At 43.8% G+C, this 21,283-nt stretch overlaps 1 protein-coding gene across 1 annotated transcript in view; it reads right to left on the bottom strand.

Moving 5' to 3' along the window:
* The window catches only part of LOC149221411 (Thioredoxin family protein), a 455,192-nt gene that overhangs the window by 345,581 nt on the left and 88,328 nt on the right, over positions 1 to 21,283 (bottom strand). The window lies entirely within an intron of this gene.

The raw sequence follows: 21,283 nt of genomic DNA, 5'->3' as shown, positions 1-21,283 counted from the left end.
GAATGTTGCTCGAGAACCAGATGAGGCTGTATCAGATGAAGAAGGGTCAATCGATTGACACCTTCCTTGGAGGACTGAATGAGATCCGAGACCAGTTCACTGCTATAGGAGCGACACCAGATCAGGAGCTTATGGTGAGGACAACCCTGAATTCTATCTCAGAAGATTGGGAAGTGTTTTTATAGAGTATCCTGGGCAGAGAAACTCTCCTACCTTGGGACGAGATGTGGGCATCTCTTCGCCAGGAAGAGATCAGATGGCAGTCGAAGACAGGTAGCAGCAGCAAAGGGATCAAAGTTCAGCGGAGGAGGAGGATGTGGCCCTAGCATCTGAGGGAAAGTAGGAGAAGCGAAAGAAGAAAGATTGCTCCAAGATCAAGTGCTTCCACTATGGGGAGATGGGTCATTATGCGACCCAATGCCCAAGGAAGAAGAGTAAGGGAGAGTCTTCCGAGACTAAGGCAGCGCCAACAGGAGCAGAGAAGGAAGTTTTGACAGACGATGACTTTGCCATGAGTGCACACGCACCACTTGAGCAAAAGTGGGGAGACATCGAGCTGTAGTCAAGCGGACTACAAGCGATGAGGGGCAGGATCCTCGAGGTACCCAGCCTCTTGGATTAGACCTTGCTACAGGAGCCCCGACAAGGAGTAGCAAGACTGGCTGAGTCGGACAGCGATGGATGTGGATGGAGCGACAGAGAGAGCTACAGTGCAGGAGTCCCGAGACAGTGCAGAGCTAGCAGGCTGCAGCAGTGTGAGAGGCACAGGAATGTTGCACCAGTGCAGGAAGGCACAGAGAGGTGTGCAATGGTGCGAGATGCAAGGAGTTGTTGCAGCAGTGCAGAGGTTAGAGAGGGAGCACTTGTCAGCGGCAGAGGGAGCTTCAGCATCAGTGAGTGATTCAGTTGGGAGATCAGTTACTTACTTCTCAGTAACTGAGTTGCAGTGCAGCAGTGGGCATCACGATGCAACATGATGAAAGGAGGTGCAGTGCAGATGTAGTGCTGGGAGGAAGGACCAGCAGCAGCACGGATGCAGAGGGAGTTGTCTTACAGATGCAACAATGGCAATGGCAAAACCATGGGCAACAGTACAAGATACAACTAGGCAGAGGATGTTGGGCAGGAAGGCCTAGCATCAGCACAGGTACCAATGACAGATGATCAGAGTAATACTTAGTGAAGAGTATTGCTAGAGTACAATCCTCGCTAAGAGGGAGTGTTGATTTGGGGTAGCATTGGATGTGCTCTAGCTACGAAATTTGGTAGAGAGGTTGGGGCACATGAGATCTCCAATACCCAGAGAGGGTTTGGGCAGATTCTAAACAGATCAGGAGATATTAAAATAATTAATATTTTTAATGGAGTCCCCAAGTCTAAACTTAGTGAAAATAAAATATTAATGTGTATTAATATGAATCTGTATTAGAATGGTCCAAAAGGCATGGATCAAACTAAATCTAATATTAGCCATTGATTAGGTACTTAATCTCGGCCGTTGAGATGTCAACAGGAAAAGTATAAGAGGAGGCTTGAGGGTCACTTGGAGAATACACCAGAGTGATCAGTCATTCTATTCTCTAGAACGGGGTTTGCTAAGAGAGATAGAATCAGTGATCGGGAGAGCAGCTGAGGAGCATTGAGTACAGAAAAACAGAGAAGGTAGAGATTGTGTCGGGAGAGCAGCGCAGCAGCCAAGGAGAGTGATGCAGAGCCAGCAAGGGCTCACGCAGGGCCATGCAGAGGCAGCCAAGTGTTGCGTAGAGCACCAGAGGGGCTAGCGTAGCTGACGCAGAGGCTCCCAGAGATGACGCAGGGCCTCCTGGGGCTAACGCAGGCCAAGGAAGGCTGACGCAGGGCCAGCGCTAGGCTAGGAGAGGCTGACGCAGTCCAGATTGGGCAGACACTGGGGTTGCAGAGCAGTTTTGTGCTGAGGAACTGCCGGAAGGCTTTTCTGGTGTTTCAGTGAAGAGATTTCTCTCGAACTGTGAGGTATAGCTGCTAAGGAAATTCTTTGTTGGGTAGGCCATTTTCGACACCCAAATTGTACTCTGATATTGCTTAATAAGAAAACCCTCAGATAGTGGCACCGGTTTTCCCACATTGGGTTTTTCCGGGGACATTGGTCCAAAAATAATGGTGTCATGTGGTGTGTTTGTTCTTGTTTCTTTTAGTTGTTGATCTGTAATATGTTGAGCATGCACTGGTGTTTGTTTTCAGTACTTACTTTGTAAATAACTTGTTAAAGAAAAAATAACAAGTAGGTAGGAATAAATCAGAATAAGTGCATCGAGGGTTTCTAAACCAAGTAAACTTAGAAACTTCAACAGAAAGAAGCCTAGATAACCTAAAGGTAAAATGAGGTATGTATGCTTGTATTTAATTTTTATATTGACAGGTCATATGGTTGCAGGTAATATGGATCATTACTTCTATCTTAAGAAGCATGATTAAGAGAAAAGGATCTCCTCCTCTAAAAGGATATAAGAAGGCATAAGTCACACTAAATGAAATCAACATAATATGTCCTTATATGAAGTATGAAGTGGTTGACTACAATTACAGAACTCTGATTAGAAACCCTTGGGAATGGAATCTATAAGGAAGGAAGAGATCGAGAGATATGAAACCATGATGGAGGCAATCAACATCCAAAAAATCTAGAATAGTTGGCTAGCAAATCTCCAAGAAAGATATGAAGACTCTAATGAAAGTCTGAAAAAGATGGAGACCCTCGACAATGGATATCTTTGGGAAGATGTGTCAACATGTATGCAAGATGTTGATACCTACAGGAAGATGTCATGATGAAGAGCCATCTCGAAAGGTACAATTTGATTTAATGTTATGATTTCTTGAATAATATCTGGATGAGTTCATGCAGGGCTACTGGAACAAGAATTGAAAGTACAAGTACAACTAGCATTCATGTGGTGAATGGAAACTCCTGAAAGAAACATGATGAGGAAGAAGTAGCCATATGACGAAGGTTCCAGATATGAAGAAGGCCACTTTCCATGAAGAAAGGAATGACATGACAAACCAAGAAGGAAAGTGATCGATGGATGATACCCTACAAGGAAGAAGCTCAACTGAATTTCATGACATCAAGGAAAGAAGTTGATCAAGCAGCTGAAGGACCCGCGAAGAAGGAGCTATTTATGAAAAGACAAGTCCCTGATTAAGAGCGAGCTTGATTTGGATCACCCCTGATTAAAAGGGAGTGACAGATGTGTTTTTCTATTTCATGTGTCATGCACTAGACCAGGACTAACAGTCGTAAGTCTTAGTGAAGGCCATGAAGAGAAATGTAGACACATGATGGATGTATCCTCCCTAATTGAGAGGGAGAGATAGACACAACATTCTTGTCTTCACTTGGAAGAAAGAATGGAGGATTGGGTAATCATCTCGCATCTGATGCTCTTTGAGGATGTGTAGAGCATTGTTAAATTTGGAAACTAGAACTAAACTCCATGTGGGTCATATTATTTATGGCAAATGATATTTTTCTTGGATCCCTCTCATCGAGAGGTGTAGAATTGATCTAAAGATCATCCGATTCTGATAAGTATTCATGGAGATATGAATTTATTTGTGTTATAAGACAATTCATCAAGGTCGGCCAGCAACCAAATAAACCCCACAAGTGCTCAATGTTCTAGTATAAAAGGATATGACTTGAGAGTCATTTCTTACACACACTTCTCCTAAGATCTCTCTCCACTCATCTGGGTTTTGTGGTTAGAGAGATCAAGAGGGAGAAGCCCTAGACGCAGTAAAGAAAGGGTTCTATACGCAGCAAATCAAGGTGCCCTAGACGCAGTTGAAGAGAGGAACATCTAGCCGCAGTTGAAGGGAATCTAGTCATGCCCTAGCTACAGCAAAAGAAGGTTTAATGCAGTCATATATTTGCAGTTAAAGAAAGGTTCCTATACGTTGTATAGAGCATAGTTTTTAAAACCGTTTTTAAAAACCGGTTACCGGTCTAATCGGCCAGTTAGCAAGGCCGTCGGTCTAAACCGGCCAAAAAACCCGGTTCAATCGCCCATTTCGCCAAAATTTCCCCTAAACCGGTGCTATCTGGCCGGTTTAGGATGGAACCAGCCGGTTTTGTATCAAACCGGTCGGTTAGAGGCACGCTCACCATGTAATGCAAAAAGTGTAATGCGGAATGTGTTTTAGGGGTTTTGGGGGGAAACTAAGGGTGTTTTCCCTCCAAAAACACCCTCTCCAAGCCTTTAAGAGGCCCCTCTCACTCTCATTTGTCTCACACAACTGTTTTGGAGTATTTGTGAGTGTTTGTGAGTTTGTTTGTGAGCTTGGAGAGTGTTGAGTTTTTGCTGAAGTAGTCATCTTGGAGTTGGAGTTGGAGCTATTTTGGAGATAGTGTGTAGCTGTCAGTGAAGTTGCCATCTTCAAGAGGAGGCTAAGGAAGCTAGTTTGCATTTCCAGGTAAGGATTTGCACTTGAAAATTCCTCATTTGACTGTTGTCCATGAATTAATTTTTTTTATGTGTTATAAACTTCTCACTTCTATGATCTACCATCCAGGTAGTCATAATGCCCCCAAAAGCCAAAGATACTGCATGGGCTCATTGTGATATGATTGATGGCAAAATGATCTGCAAATATTGTCAAAAATCCATTCAAGGAGGGGGTATTAATAGGTTCAAGCAACACTTGGCTAGGATAGGAGGACATGTAAAGCCATGTGAAGCACCAAATGAAATAATAGGTCATATTAGGGCAGAATACCTTCAGAAGTTTGAGACTCAAGTCACTGAACCAATAGAGAAGTTTGTGACTGCAAAGTTTGGGAGTCGAGACTCAACCAACTGAGTTTGATCATGATGACTGAGACTCATGAGAAGTTTCAACTTCAAGTGATAATGTTGATCACTATTATAGTATTACTATTATCATATATGTAGAGTCTAGACTGGTGTCTTGTAGTAGGCCACTGGCCCCATAGTTTGTAGGCTTTGTTTTTGCACTTTAGAGGCCATTTAGAGCTTCATTGCTTATGTATTTTGTCGATGATATGTATTGCACTCGGTGCCATTTTGATATATTCACCTTTACATGGTATATAAATGAGCAATCTTTGCATATTTTGTCTCTATTGGCTTGGAATCATGGTTTTAAATCTTAAAAATAGTTTTTTTCATTAAAAAATAATTATTTAATGTATTTTTCTAAAACCGGTTCGTTTAGACCAAACCAGTCCCGGTTAGAACGCTTCCGGTCGGTAAACCAGTTCATTAGGTGGACCGGTCCGGTCACCGGTTCCAGTTTTAAAAACTATGGTATAGAGGAGGCCTATCCGAGATCCTAAGAAGACCTAACTGCTACCATATCAAGCCCTAGGCTCTACACTGCCCTATGGAGATACGTTGTCCTAAGGGTGGTATGGATATACCCTAGCTGTAGTAACCTAGAAGAGAACAGGAGGAGTTCTGGAGTCTGGACAGCGTGGAAGAAAGGGATCCGAAGTCTGCTACAGGAGGTCGAGTGGCTGAGGCAAGTGTGGATTGTCTTAGGGCTGGAACAGTGATGTAAACAAGGTCCGAGTTTGCTGTGAAGAGGGCTGAGAAGGATGACTGTTAGGCCGAATTCCTAAGGGTCAAATACATTACTGTTTGGAAGTTGTTTGGGCACATTTTCGGAGGTCTGTTGCTACAACAATCGATTGTGCTAGGCCGCAGGCCATAGCACATAGCTAGAGGCTACGTGAGGGTTGTCAAGGGTGGACAGTACCCTAAGCAAGCAATGTGGATGAGGAAGAGACCTTTGAGGGTATGTCGCAGCCCTTAAAGGGCTAATTTGTTGACTGTGGGATGAAACTAGGGCTGCAGTAAGTGCCCTAACCAGGAATGCAGCAAACTGCAGTGCAAACAAATGACAGAAGTGTTTTGTGGAGGGATGTTGGGTCAAAGGAGTTGACCAGTTTGGATCAATTTTCCTTGTAGCCTATTGGAGAAAATTGAGCACATTGGTACAATATCATGCAAGGGACAGCGAACTAATGTTGTGCCAGTTGTATGGTACTGATCTGAAAATGGGGCTCTTAGCTTCTTGTCTAACTTACAAGAACCTCTCCCACTTCCAAAGCTTGAATATTCCCAGGTCTTAATGATTAACCAATGCGGAATTGAGAATATGCTTGACAATATAGTGGATGCTTATGCTTGTTTTAAACTGATTATATGCTTTAAAAATCTGTTGTTTTAGCTGATATGTAAATGTGCTTAAACATATATATAAATGCATATAACAGTGAATAATGCAGCAGTAAAAACAAACACATAAGACAGCAGTTTAATTAGGAGTTCACCCACAACTCTTGGGCTACATCTCCGTGAGCTCTAGTCAACTCAACTAGGCTCTCTGGGATTATGGTCTAAGTCTTTTTTACAAGCTCTTGGCTTAACTCCTGTTGTTTTACACAAAAACAGTGGGTTCAAACACCATGTTATTCCCTGGCTCTTGAAGCTCTAGCTCTTGGCTCTTGGTTCTAGCTCTTGGCTCTGACTCTGGCTCTTTGGCTCTTGGTTCTGGCTCTTGGTTCTGGCTCTTGGCTCTGACTCTGGCTCTGGCTCTTTGGCTCTGGCTCTGGCTCTCTGGCTCTTCAACTCTGGCTTCTTTCTGCCCTCTATCAGTTCACAGCCCTCTTGGCTTTTCACTTGGCTTCCAAGTGACTCCTTTGGCTGCTCTTGATTCTGCACTGCCTCTTTGGCTTCTGTGATGCCTCTTTTGCCTTAGCTTCCTGCTTTGGCTTGGCTTTCAGCAACAAACCCCCAATGATCAGCAACCAACAACGACCAACAACCCTTGTTCTCTGTCGTTCTGTGGCTTTTAAGCCAAATCGGCGCTGTCTATTCATTGTCCCTCTCGGGCTCTCTATCTTCCAGCCACAGTCCGCTCAAATCCCTTCTCTAAGCATTAGCAATCATTGTTAAATGCCCTGAATGCCACCTACTCTGTAACGGAAGGTTGCATTGGCGCTTGAAATCCTTCAGAAACAATCATTCTGTGTTTACATAGAGAACACTGTAAAACACGGGAAAATCCGCAGAGAACACTATTCACCCAGACCTCAAATTTTCATAACCCCACTTCATAACACTATCAGGTCTGCCCTTAGTCGTCACAAGTCACAATTGGCCTGTCCCTTTGTATTTTTAGAAATACATAAAAAAAACTATGAAAACACCGCAAAATGGCTTATGGCAGATTTCAAAATATATTAAACCCGATTCATATTGCCGTCGGGTCCGGCCATCGCATCGCATATATACCATATAACATATCTCCGCTCCTCTATAATGCGCTGATGTGATATTGTGATGCGACAAGTCGCAATCGCAGATCACACAAGCCCGAGGTCTTTCCCATATGATAGGGTCTATGTCAACGCCGATTGCGATCCGCCGATATCGGCGATCGCGGTATCGCATCAGCCCAGTCCCATCACATGTTATGCCTCCGACTGCCTCCGCCTGTCACCGCCGATGCGATATGCCAATCGGATCTGGACCGTTGATCGGCCAGATCCGACAGCCCCTGTGCATTCACTGTTAAAGCCTCCGATAGGCCTCATTTCCGCCATTTCTTCATATTTTTAAGGCCCGATAGTGTAATCCGAATTGTTAAGAGGTCCTCCTTTTGCGTTGGTTTTGACCTTTTCGAGGATTTTGAAGACTTAGAGGGTTTTTTTTTTGACCCATTATTAGTGGATTTTGCTCCTTTTTCCAAAGGATAGAGACAGTTTCATTTTATGATAACTTCTGCATCCTAAGTCAGTTTTTGCCCATCCAAGTTGCAGTAGATTCAGAATGAGACGATCTCTGCAATGGGGCTAGTTCCAAGAACTTCCTTGGACTTTCATTTTTCCTCTGTGAGGAACACCTAGACTTAGGAGCCTATCCAAAATCCATTTTGGATCAGGTACTTAGCAGCATGTACACCAAGAATGCAAAGGTACAACATGTCTAAATGGAACAACTATGCAGCATGGTAAAGCATGGACAGCTGCAAGCATGGTGATGCATGGAGCAGCAATGAAGCTTGATGGAGCAAGTAGTCGGGACAACAATATGGCAACCATGGAATGGAAATATCACTAACAGTGGGACAGCAGTGGCAGCATGAGGTCCAGCAATGTGATGATGAGTGCAGCATGGTACAGCACAGTGAGGTGCAGCATGATGACGAGATGCATCACAATGATAGGTGAAGGAGTCACGTTGGAGAATCAGTTGAAGCAGCATGTCTCCAACTAATCACATGTAGAGATGATCTATTCTCTTATCTAGATACGTCAATGTGTTGACTTCTGTTGTAAATGTACTATCTCTATCTCTCTCTCTCTCTGCTGAACTATTGAAGATCATATAAGAAGAATTGACGAAGGGTTTCCCCACATTGGGGTTTGTCCCTAGCTAGCGCCACATCTTGTGTCCTCTTGTCATGGCTTGTCTTCTGCGATTTATATTTATGTTCTATCTGCAGTTTACTTTAATGCTGATGTGATTGCTAATCTGGAAAAGATATTGAGCTAACTGTGAAAATTGAAATGAATTGCTCTAGCAGAAAACATACCTAAATTTAACATGGTATCAGAGTTGAGGTGAAGACAAAGCCCAAGTAAAAGTGAAAGAGCAATCACCAAAAACAGTTGGGAAAGGACAAAAGGATCAATGGATTCTTCATCACTCTTCAAATTCACCAAGGGTGAAGTCGAAGCAGAGTATATTATTAGAATGGCACAGCGGAAGCTTCTGATGGCCTATCTAAAGATCAATTCATTGGGAAGTCCAGATCTAAGGGAGGAAGGAAAGGCAGATGCTTTGGTTGCAATAAGTTCGGCCATTATGCGAAGGTGTCTGAATGGCAGGGACACATCACTTGATGATGATAACAATCATTCCAGGGACATCTTCAATGATCAGAGGAATGACAGGTAATGCAGGTCATCAAGGAAACGACCGACTCTTTAGAGAAAGCAAGGAACCCTAGGTATGAAAAATCAAATGTTGTTTCTGATAAGATAAAGAGGTGTTATCTTGTATTGGCCCTCTCCTTCAGATTCTTTGGGAATTTGGCTTATTGATTGTAGTGCTTCAAGGCACCTCATCGGATAGAAGGGTGCTCTCTCGAATTTGGTAGAGATGGAAACAACTGTGGGATTATACTTGGAGTCGATGCCACCTATCCCGGAAAGGGTGTAGGGAATGTTACCCTTCAATTGAATGTGGGTAACTCGATTCATTTACAAGAATCCCTTTTATGTACCTGATCACAAGAAGAACCTGGCCAGGAGTCATTTCTTACACACACTTCTCCTACGATCTTTCTCCACTCGTCTGGGTTTTGTGGTTAGAGAGATCAAGAGGGAGAAGCCCTAGACGCAGTAAAGAAAGGGTTCTATACGCAGCAAATCAAGGTGCCCTAGACGCAGTTGAAGAGAGGAACATCTAGCCGCAGTTGAAGGTAATCTAGTCATTCCCTAGCCGCAGCAAAAGAAGGTTTAATGCAATCATATATTCGCAGTTAAAGAAAGGTTCCTATAGGTTGTATAGCGGAGGCCTATCCGAGATCCTAAGAAGACCTAACCGTTGTCATATCAAGCCCTAGGCTCTATGCTGCCCTATGGAGATATGTTGTCCTAAGGGTGGTATGGATATACCCTCGCCGCAACAACCTAGAAGAGAACATGAGGAGTTCTGGAGTCTGGGCAGTGTGGAAGAAAGGGATCTGAAGTCTGCTACAGGAGGTCGAGTGGCTGAGGCAAGTGCGGATTGTCTTAGGGCTGGAACAATGATGTAAACAAAGTCTGAGTTCGCTGTGAAGAGGGCCGAGAAGGATGACTGTTACGCAGAGTTCCTAAGGGTCAAATATGTTGTTGTTTGGAAGTTGTTTGGGCACATTTTCGAAGGTCTGTTGCTACAGAAATCGGTTGTTCTAGGTCGCAGGCCATAGCACACAGCTAGAGGTTGCGTGAGGGTTGTCAAGGGTGGACAGTACCCTAAGCAAGCAGCGTGGATGAGGAGGAGACCTTTGAGGGTATGCCGCAACCCTTAAAGGGCTAGTTTGTTGACTGTGGGATGAAACTAGGGTTGCAGTAAGTGCCCTAACCAAGAGTGAATCAAACTGCAATGCAAACAAATGACAACAGTGTTTTGTGGAGGGATGTTGGGTCAAAGGAGTTGACCAGTTTGGATTAGTTTTCCTTGCAGCCTGTTGGAGCAAATTGAGCACATTGGTACAGTATCATGCAAGGGACAGCAAACTAACATTGTGACAGTTGTATGGTACTTAGCCGCATGTACACCAAGCATGCAAAGGTACAGCATGTCTAAATGGGACAGCTATGCAGCATGGTAAAGCATGGACAGCTACAAGCATGGTGATGCATGAAGCAGCAATGAAGCTTGATGGAGCAAGTAGTCGAGACAGTAGTATGGCAACCATGGACAATGGAACAGTACTGGTAGCATGAGGTCCAATAATGTGATGATGGGTGCAGCATGGTGCAGCACAGTGAGGTGCAGCATGATGACAAGATGCAGCACAATGATAGGTGAAGGAGTCACCTTGGAGAATCAGTTGAAGTAGCATGTCTTCAACTGATCTCATGTAGAGATGATCTATTCTCTTATCTAGATACGTCAAAATGTTGACTTCTGTTGTAAATGTACTATCTCTATCTCTCTCTCTCTGCTCAACTATTGAAGATCATATAAGAAGAATTGACGAAGGGTTTCCCCACATTGGGGTTTGTCCCTGGCTAGTGCCACATCTTGCGTCCTCTTGTCTTGTCTTGTCTTTTGCGACTTATATTTATGTTCTATCTGCAGTTTACTTTAATGCTGATGTGATTGCTAATCTGGAAAAGATATTGAGCTAACTGTGAAAATTGAAATAAATTGCTCTAGCATAGAACATACCTAAACTTAACAAGCATCCAAGATAATAGTAGGCAAGAGGATCGATATTCTTTGAGGGTTGGGAACCCAAGATAAGAATATCCCTAGAAGTTCATACTCGATGAACACCCGGGTGGGTATGTACCTTGAGAGACAATGATGAAGGTATCTATAATCATTAGTCTCGCCAACATTGTGCTCTAATCTATTGAGAGATAGAGTTGTTAGTCAAGGCCTTGCTATGTGACAATGTTGGTTATAATGATGCTATACAGATGGATTACTAGTCCGACTCTTCTTATGAGATCTCTTTAGTATTGAGAATAGCCATGTACCATTTAATGAATACCTCCCTAGTTAAGAGGGAGTGTTGAAGAAAATGTAACTAGGTTCGGTTTTCATTATGACTTGTAATTATAATATTATGTAAAGAAGAAACAAATGAATTATTATTCCTTGCATCATGGGTTTCATGAGCAAGATGTGTTTACCATAGGTCAAAGACTTCTTCTTGATGTCTTTAGGATTTATTTTCTTAACATAAGTATTATAGAGAAGTCATAATGTCAAATATCTACGCTCCAATCGAATGTCACTATCCCTCTTGCAGTCAGCTAAAATAAGACAGTGATCTCCTCAATGAAACGTCGACCTAGTTCCAAGTTCTCATGTTGGCCTACAAAGAAAACATTGGTCACTATATATATGGAGTGACTTCACCTCATAAGAAACAAGACTTTAGATTACTCTGAGCATTCAGCGAAGAAGTAAGGACACAATACAGTGAACGTAAAGTGTGACATATATCTCAGGAAGCTCTCGGTGAAGTTTGTCTCATCATATATATATCTCAAAGCTCTCGGGTGAAGTCTGTCCCATCATCATCATCTCCGCGAGGATTGAAGAACAGTCACAAGGCAGTGTCATAAAAGTGAAGTAATACATTCATTGTTAAGCGAAGAACTGTGGAAGCCCAGGAAGAGAAGAACTATAGAATTCGAGGACTGTACCTAGACAACGAAGGTATAAGGAGACCGAAATTTGAAGTAGTACAGTGACATGAAGATAGTGCGAAGATAGAAGATTGTGACTTGAAGGCCGAAGAGTGCAAGGGATAGTGACAAGTATCTTGGAGGTAATCTTGAGTCAAGTAATTTTGTCAAGGGTCTTGGTATCCGTCAATTAAACATCTATAAGAAGAGATTAAAGGGTTTTCCTCTCAAGAGGAGAGATTTTTCCATGGCTTGGAGCCTACATCTTGTGTACTTTCATTTTTTGTTGATCTTCTAATTTTGATAACCATTTGATGATTGAAGAACACATTAACATAAAGAAGTTAAATTAAAGAGAAGATATCACAAGCAGTTATTGTGAAAATTCCTACACTCTGAAGGAACCCCTACTACAGAAATCTAAATCTACTTCACCTACTTGATTTTTAAATTACTTTCATCAAGTTATTCTTCTGAACACTGAAGCAAATTACTTATGCAACCTACACTAATTAAATATTTGATCTCCTGAAACAGAAAACAGAGCAAATAACAAGATACATAGGACACACTTATTTTTGGACACAATAGTCCCTGAAATAACCAAATGCGATAAAATCAGTACAACAGTTTTGACGGTTTATTATTATGCAAGAGAAATATTTGAATACAAATCTAGGATTCTCATCTAGCAATCCTTTACAGAGAAAATACTGGTGGAAAATCTGAGTGAGTTTTACCTCACTTCACCCGACAAAATTCTGAATGATCTGGCACAAGATTGGCTAGCCCCGGTTGTTTTAGCATTGGCCATGCGTAAGCCTTGCGTCAGCCTTTCAGGCTCTGCGTCAGCCCTGCATCACCTTCTCTGCCCTCCGCGTCAGCTCTCCCAAAAGTTTCGGTTGTTCTAGCGGTTCTGGAATCTGCATGACAGACAGCTTTTTTGCGTCATCTTTCCCGGCTACTACGTTGCCTCTGTGTCAGCTCTCCCGACTGTTCCAGCAGCTCTCGGCAGTTCCGACAATTTCGGTTGTTCCGACAGTTCTGGATTCTGCGTGACAGGAAGCTTTTCTGCGTCAACTCTCCTGATTGTTCTGACAGTTCTGGATACAAGCAGCTTTTTTGCATCAGCTCTCCCAACTACTACGTTGCCTCTTTGCAAGCTCTCTCCACCTCTCTGTTCTGTATTTTCCAGAAAGTCCATCTCCCGGATTCTCTCTACGCCTCAGCTGCAAGATCTCCCTAATCGATTTTCCTCCAGAGAACTTTTCACCTCAAAAAATTGATTTCCTCAATCTGTGTGTGTGTGTTTCCAAATGAACCCCAAGCCTCCATTTTATACTTTTCCTGTTGAGTCTTCAACGGCCAAGATTAAGTCTCTAATCAACGGCTAATATTAAAACATGACTTGATCCGCCTTCTAGATCATTTTCACCCATATTTTAATTAATACCCATTAACATTTTAATTTTCCTAAGTTTAGACTTAGGAACCCCATTAAAAATATTAATTATTTTAATAAAATACAATCCGGGTGGAATTTTACAAAACAGTTTATGGATTCTTTAGAATTCATGTACCGTAGCCTCTCCACCAAATTTCAAAGCTAGAGTACTTTCGATCCTACCAAAAACTAACACTCCCTCTTAGCAAGGAAAGTGCTCTAACAACAATGTCCACCTACATGTTGCTCTATTTCTGAAGCACCTCCTTTCTGCACTATTGCTGCCACCAACACTATGTTGTTGTTGCTACTGTATTGTTGCCCATGACACTGCCACTACCACTGCTACATCTGTACTACAACTCCCTCTCAAATGTTGCATCTTCTATGCTGCTAGCACTGCCACTGCTAACATTGCATACGTACTACAACTCAGTTGCTGAGAGAAGCAACTGAAAAACATCCAAAATTAGCTGAACTTAACTGTGTTCAGCATAATACAATGAATGATGGAATCTGATTGCTATTCATTCTGACCCTCTGAATCTTTTGCACTGCTGCTAACTCCTGCACTATGCCAACTGCACTGCTGCCAACCTTGCTCTGCACTTATCAGTCTCTAATCCCAAGCCACTACATCTATCCTCCAAACAATCCACTACATCATCTGACACCAAGTCCATCTCACTACTGCAGAATCTTGGGTTCCCATAGCAAGGAATTTGTTGATTTGGGGTAGCATCGAATGTGCTCTAGCCACGAAAATCGGTGGAGAGGCTAAAGCACATGAGATCTCCAAAACCCAGAAATGGTTTGGGCAGAATCTAACCGGTTTGGGAGATATTAAAATAATTAATATTTTTAATGGAGTTCCTAAGTCTAAACTTAGGAAAATAGAATATTAATGTGAATTAATATAAAACTGGGTTAGAATGGTCCAAAAGTCATGGGTCAAGCCAAATCTGATCTTAGCCGTTGATTAGAGATTTTATCTCGATTGTTGATGGACCAACGAGAAAAGTATAAGAGGAGGCTTGAGAGTCAATTAGAGAACACACCAAGAGAGATAAAGAACTCGATTTTCTGGGGCAGGGTTTGCTGAGGAAATTGAGTGAAATCATCTGAGTTGCAGCTGAGGGGCAGTGAATACATAGCAGAGAGGCAGGTTAACCCAGGGAGGAACAGCACAAAAGCCAGGAGAGGTTGACACAAAGGCAACCAGGAGCTGCATAGAGCCAGAGAGGGCCAGCATGTGAGATGCAGAGGCTCCAAAGGCTGACGCAGATCCCCGAGAGGCTGACGCTGGGCCAGATAGGCTAACGCTGGGCCAGAGAGGCTGACGTAGGGCCAGAGAGGCTGACGTAGGCCCCAGAGGCAGCGCTGGGAGATTTTTGTGGGACAGATTGGAGCTAGAGAGCTGGATAGGGTGACGCAGTCCTTATTAAAGTGACGCAGAGCAACAGAAGTTGCATTGTTGCTGTGGGATCGTTCATCTAGTGATTTAGCCGAAATCTCTGTCTCCAACTGAGAGGTACTACTGTCGAGGTAGTGCCGAGGGCATTCTCTGATGGTTGAGCCATTTCTGGCACCCAGGTTGTATTCTAAAAAGTGCATAATAATAAAACCCTCTAAATAGCTGCACTGGTTTTCCCACATTTGGTTTTTCCAGGGACATTAGTCCAAAAACAACGGTGTCACTTGTGTGCTTGTTTACTTTCAGTTGATGATCTGTATGTATTGATATTGTACTTGTATTTATTTTCAGTATTTACATGGTAAATAACTTGTTAAGTAATTGAACAAGTAGGAAGAAATAAATCAGATAGTACACGAAGAATTTCTAACGGGTTAAACTTAGAATTCCAACATGGTATCAGAGCGTGGCTACAAATCACAGGATAACTAAAGGCATCAGCGGAACAGAACAACAGCAGCAGAAACAGTTGTCCCGAGTGACAGAAGTCGTAACTAACAGAAAGCAGTAAGGAAGGGGTGACACAGAGAGCCTGCATCATCAGTTCGAGCCAGGAGGAGGATCAACGCAAAGGAAGAGAGGAGCAGACCTGACCTACGCAGTGTCCGGTCATCTTTCTCAGTGAGGAAGGCTCGACGCTATGGCCAAGAGGTGCAGATTCTGTTGTTGTCGGGATTGCGCAGAGCCTAGAGGCTCTAACCTTTAGATTGTTGGGGCATAGGAGGTTGTGGTTAAGTTGCGGTGCAAAGCTGGTGGGGTATTGTGGTCAAAACAGTACCTAACAGGGCAAGACCAAGGACGAGGGAGTTGCTGCCGAGGATTTCTAGCCAAGAAATCCGGATCAATGGTGCAATTGCACAAATGATCGGAATGGGGCATCTAGACATTGGCAGAGGGGTTTCCAGAAGGGAAATCGAGGCTCAGAGGGAGTCAAACCGAGAACTTCCAGACAGGAAGTTGAGAGATTCAGCAGGAGTCAATCAGAGGACTTCCAAGAGGGAAGTAGAGAGACTCGAAAGAGTCAAAAGAGGAGCTGCGAAATGGTAGTGAATGGGCTGAGAGATCAGGATAGACTAGACGGAGCCTCCAACTTCGTAGTCTGGAAGAACAGGATCTTGTCCATTCTAGACAAGTATCGCATCAAGCACTTCGCCTTGAAATCGATAGCGATCCCAGTTGACCCGACTGAAAATAAGAAGTATGAAGACGCAATGGCCAGGGCTAAGTGCATCATCCTTGATGGGGTCAAGGATCATGTGGTACCACATATTGCCGAGAAGGGTACGACAACTGAGATGTGAGATGCCTTGAAGAAGTTGTATCAACATACTTTCGTGCAGAGGAAGATGCTTCTAGAAAATATGTTGCGGTCATACCAAATGCCAAGGGGAGAGCAGATAGATATCTTCCTCAGGCGATTGATAGAGATCCGGGACCAGCTAACTTCCATAGGGGCCACGCCGGATGAGGAGATGTTGGTGAGGACCGCACTGAATGCAGTCTCAGAGGACTGGGAGGTATTTGCCAAAGCTTACTGGGCAGGTCAAACCTTCCAGATTGGAGGAACTATGGGCGGCTCTTCGTCAAGAAGAGATCATATGGCTAACTAAGGCAGGGAATACCGGTAAGGGGGTAAGAATCAAGAAAGAGGGAGAGGAGGATGTTGCTCTGGCATCTGCAGGAAAGCAGGAGAAACGGAAGAAGGACCTCTCCAAGGTCAAGTGCTTCCACTATGGGGAACTACGTCACTATGCGAACCATTGTCCAAGGAAGAAGAGCAAGGGAGATTCTTCTGAGACCAAGGTAGCGCCAGCAAGGGCGAAGAAAGAAGTGGAGACAGATGGCGACTGTGCCATGAGTGCTCATGCGCCACTTGAGAGGAAGTGGGGAGACATCAAGTTGTAGTCAGACAGACTACAGGCGATGAGGGGCAAGATCCTCAAGGTACCCAACTTCTTGGATTATACCTTGCTACAGGAGCCCCGAAGACGAGTAGCATGACTGGTAGATGTCGGTAGAGACAGATGCGACGGAGCGATAGAGGGTGCTACAGTGCAGGAGTCCCGGGACAGTGCGAGGCAACAGTGCGAGATGCATGGAGTTGTTGCAGTAGCGCAAAGGTCAGTAGAGGAAGCACTTGTCTACGACAAATGGAGCTTCAGCATCGGGAGTGTTTCTAGCCTGACAGAGATGTCAGAGTTGGGAGGATCAGTTACTTACTTCTCTGATAACTGAGTTGAAGTGCAGCGGATAGCAGTGGCAATGCTATGGGCAGCACGATGCAGCATGATGAGAGGGGATGTAGTGCAGATGCAGCAGTGGCAATGGCAAGGCCATGGGAAGCAGCGCAGGTGCAGAGGGAGTTGTCATACAGAAGCAGCAATGGCAGTGGCAAGGCCATGGCCAGCAGTACAGGATGCAGCAGTGCAGAGGATGTTGGGCGGGGAGGCCTAGCATCAGCACAAGGACCGATGCTAGATGATCAGAGTGATACTTAGTGAGGAGTATTACTAGAGCACAGTCCTCGCTAAAAGGGAGTGTTGATTTGGGGTAGCATCAGATGTGATCTAACCACGAAAATTGGTGGAGAGGCTAAAGCACATGAGATCTACAAGACCCAGAAATGGTTTGGGCATAATCTAACAGGTTTGGGAGATATTAAAAAGATTAATATTTGTTAATGGAGTTCCTAAGTCTAAAGTTTAAACTGAGGAAAAATAAAATATTAATGTGAATTAATATAAAATTGGGTTAGAATGGCCAAAAGTCATGGATCAAGCCAAATCTAATCTTAGCAGTTGATTAGAGATTTAATCTCGACCATTGATGGACCAACGAGAAAAATATAAGAGGAGGCTTGAGGGTCAGTTGGAGAACACACCAAGAGAGATCAAGAGCTTGATTTTCTGGGGCAAGGGTTGTTGAGGAAATTGAGCGAAGTGATCTGAGTTGCAGCTGAGGGGCAGTGAATACATAGCAGAGAGGCAGAGTTAGTATTGGGAGGATCAACGCAGAAGCCAGGAGAGGTTGACGCAAAGCCAGCTAGAGACCACGCAGAGGCAGCCAGGAGTTGCATAGAGCCAAAGGGGGCCAGCGTGTGAGACGCAGAGGCTACAGAGGCTGACGCAGAGCCCCGAGAGGCTGACGCTGGGCCAGATAGGCTGACGCGGGGCCAGATAGGCTAACACTGGGCCAGAGAGGTTGACATAGGCCCTAGAGACAGCGCTGGGAGATTTTCGTGGGACAAATTGGAGCTAAAGAGCTGGATAGGATGACGCAATCCCTATCAGAGTGACGCAGAGCAGCAGAAGCTGCATTGTTGCTATGGGATCTTTCATTCAGTGATTTAGCCGGAATATTTGTCTCTGACTGAGAGATACTACTGCCAAGGGCATTCTCTATTGGGTGAGCCATTTCTGGCACCCAGGTTGTATTCTAAAAACTACATAATAATAAAATCCTCTGAATAGTTGCACCAGTTTTCCCGCATTGGGTTTTTCCAGGGACATTAGTCCAAAAACAACGGTGTCACTTGCGTGCTTGTTTACTTTCAGTTGATGATCTATATGTGTTGATACTGTACTTGTATTTATTTTCAGTATTTACATGGTAAATAACTTGTTAAGTAACTGAACAAGTAGGAAGAAATAAATCAGATAGTACAGGAAGAATTTCTAACGGGTTAAACTTAGAAATTCCAACAGAATTAATCCAAGAGGTGTACTCAAGGATCCTGCCCATATGTAGTCCTCCCGACTATAGCTCAATATCATCCCATCCCCCTCTTGGAGATGCGTGGACACTCATGGCAAACACATCCTCGTCAATCTTTCCTGAAGCAGCCTTAGGATTATGTTTCCCATCCTTGTCATTGTTCTTCAAAGGACACTGGGATGCATAGTGGCCCAACTCGCCACAACTGAAACATTTCACCTTCAAAATGTCCTTCTTTCGCTTCGGCTTTTGTTGTCCCTTCGATACCAGAGCTGTGTTTTCCTCCTCCTCCTTCGTCTTTATGCCACTCCCACTACTGCCACTGAGGTTGACCTTCACTAGGTCCTTCCTTAACTCCTCCTGTTGAAGAGCCGCCCACATCTCCTCCCATGAAGGTAGTTTTTCTCTGCCCAATATGCTTTGGACGAAAACTTGCCATTCATCCGAGACTCCATTCAGGGCTATCCTCACCATCGCGGTTGGCTGAGGAGTGGACCCCACTGCAACAAGCTGGTCTCTAGTGTCCTGAAGATGCTGAAGATAGAGGTTCCCCCTTCTCCTTTCTACATCAAAGTCTATTGCAACTTCTACTCTAAATACATCTTTTGTTGTTCAAAAGAGCCTTCATACAAAGAAGACAAGGCTTCCCACATCTCTTGGGTTGTATCCTTGCCCTGCAAGTGTGAGACCACATGATCTCAAACTCCATCGAGAATGAGCCTCTTTGCCATCCCCTGCTCGGTTTTGTACTTCTTCTTTTGATCGTTGTCTGTGGGAACAACTACAACACTTTTGACGTAAGCCTCGAGATCATATTCCTCAAGAATAGCTAAGATTTTGGTCTTCCATATGACATACTTGGAAGCTCCTTCCAACCTGTCCTAATCTCTGAGCCCATGCGATGCCATCTCACCCAACTGTCGAACTGACTCCTCTAGTCACTGCTTAGCACTGCTCAGCTGCTCAGCGAGTGAGAAATTCGAACTTTCTAGCGGAAAGTTCTCTAAGGAGAAAATTCCCCTTCTACGTGTCTTCGTTCTTTTCTAGCGGATTTCTGCCCTGGCAGAGACTACGCCCTTCAAGCACTGCACTGAGGCTCTGCGTCATTCCTTCTACCTCTGCAAACTCATTAAGTGGAAATCGTACCTATTTGTTGTCTCACTCAGAAAGAGATTTCCTCGGATCTGCTTTCTGGCATGGACTTCGCAATCCCTTCAAGGGGATTCGAATTGTTTCCAAATGCAGCTTTCGACCTCACTTCTTAGAACTGGATCTACTCTTCCTATTTCAAAATCAATGCTCTAATACCATGTGAAAATTTCTACACTCTGAAGGAACCCCTACTGCAGCAAATCTGAATCTACTTCATCTACTTGATTTTTAAATTTCATTTATCAAGTTATTCTTCTTAATACTGAAGCAAATTACTTCTGCATCCTACACTAATTAAATATTTGATCTCATGAAACATAAAACACAGCAAAGAACAAGAAACATAGGACACACTTATTTTTGGACACAATAGTCCCCGGAAAAACCCAATGCGGGAAAACCAGTGCAGCAGTTCTAAGGATTTATTATTATGCAGGAGAAATATTTGAATACAAATCTAAGATGTTCATCTAGCAATCCTTTATAGAGAAAATATTGGTAGAAAATCTGAGTGAGTTTTACCTCACTTCACTCGGCAGAATTCCGACTGATACGACACAAGACTGGCTAGCCCTGGCTATTTCTGCGTTGGCCCTGCGTCAGCCTTGCGTCACCTTCTCTTCCCTCTGCGTCAGCTCTCCCAGCTGTTTCGGCAGTTTCGGCTATTTCGACAGCTCTGGAATCTGCGTGACAGGAATCTTTTCGGCGTCAGCTCTCCCGGCTACTACGTGTGCTCTCCCAGTTGTTCTAGCAGTTCTAGAATCTGCATGACAGACAACTTTTCTGCATTAGCTCTCCCGACTACTATGCTGCCTCTGTGTTAGCCTTCCCGGCTGTTCTGGAAGTTTCCAGCAGTTCTAGATTCTGCGTGACATGCAGCTTTTCTGCGTCATCTCTCCCGGCTACTGTATTGCCTCTGCGTCAACTCTCCCGGCTTTTCCGGCAGTTTCGGTTGTTCCCGCAGTTCTGGATATAGGCAGCTTTTCTGCATTAGCTCTCCCAGCTACCGCGCTGCCTCTCTGAAAGCTCTCTCCACCTCTTCTATATTTTCCGGAAAGTCCTCTCGGATTCTCTCTGCCCCTCAACTGCAAGATCTCCCCAATCGATTTTCCTCCTGAGAACTTCTCACCTCAGAAAATTGATTTCCTCAATCTCTTTGTGTGTTTCCAAATGAACCCCAAGCCTCCATTTTATACTTTCGCTGTTGAGTCTTCAATGGTCGAGATTAAGTCTCTAATCAACGGCAAAGATTAAAACATGACTTGATCCGCCTTCCAGATCATTCTCACCCATATTTTAATTAATACCCATTGAAATTTTAATTTTCCTAAGTTTAGACTTAGAAACCCCATTAAAAATATTAATTATTTTAATAAAATACAACTTGGATGGAATTTCACCAAACGGTTTCTGGGTTCTTTAGAACACATGTGCCTTAGCATCCCCACCAGTTTTCAAGGCTAGAGCACTTTCGATGCTACCAAAAACTAAAAGTTATCAATAGACAGTGAAGAATCATTAATATTGAATTGCCCTAGATTCTTAACAAGCACCACCCCAAGGACCCTCGTTGGCC

The sequence above is a fragment of the Pinus tabuliformis genome, chromosome Q, assembly GCF_031772625.1.
Source record: "Pinus tabuliformis cultivar Carrire ecotype Pingquan chromosome Q, CPIR1, whole genome shotgun sequence".
Taxonomy (NCBI): domain Eukaryota; kingdom Viridiplantae; phylum Streptophyta; class Pinopsida; order Pinales; family Pinaceae; genus Pinus; species Pinus tabuliformis.
This window is presented reverse-complemented; position numbering and strand designations above follow the sequence as displayed.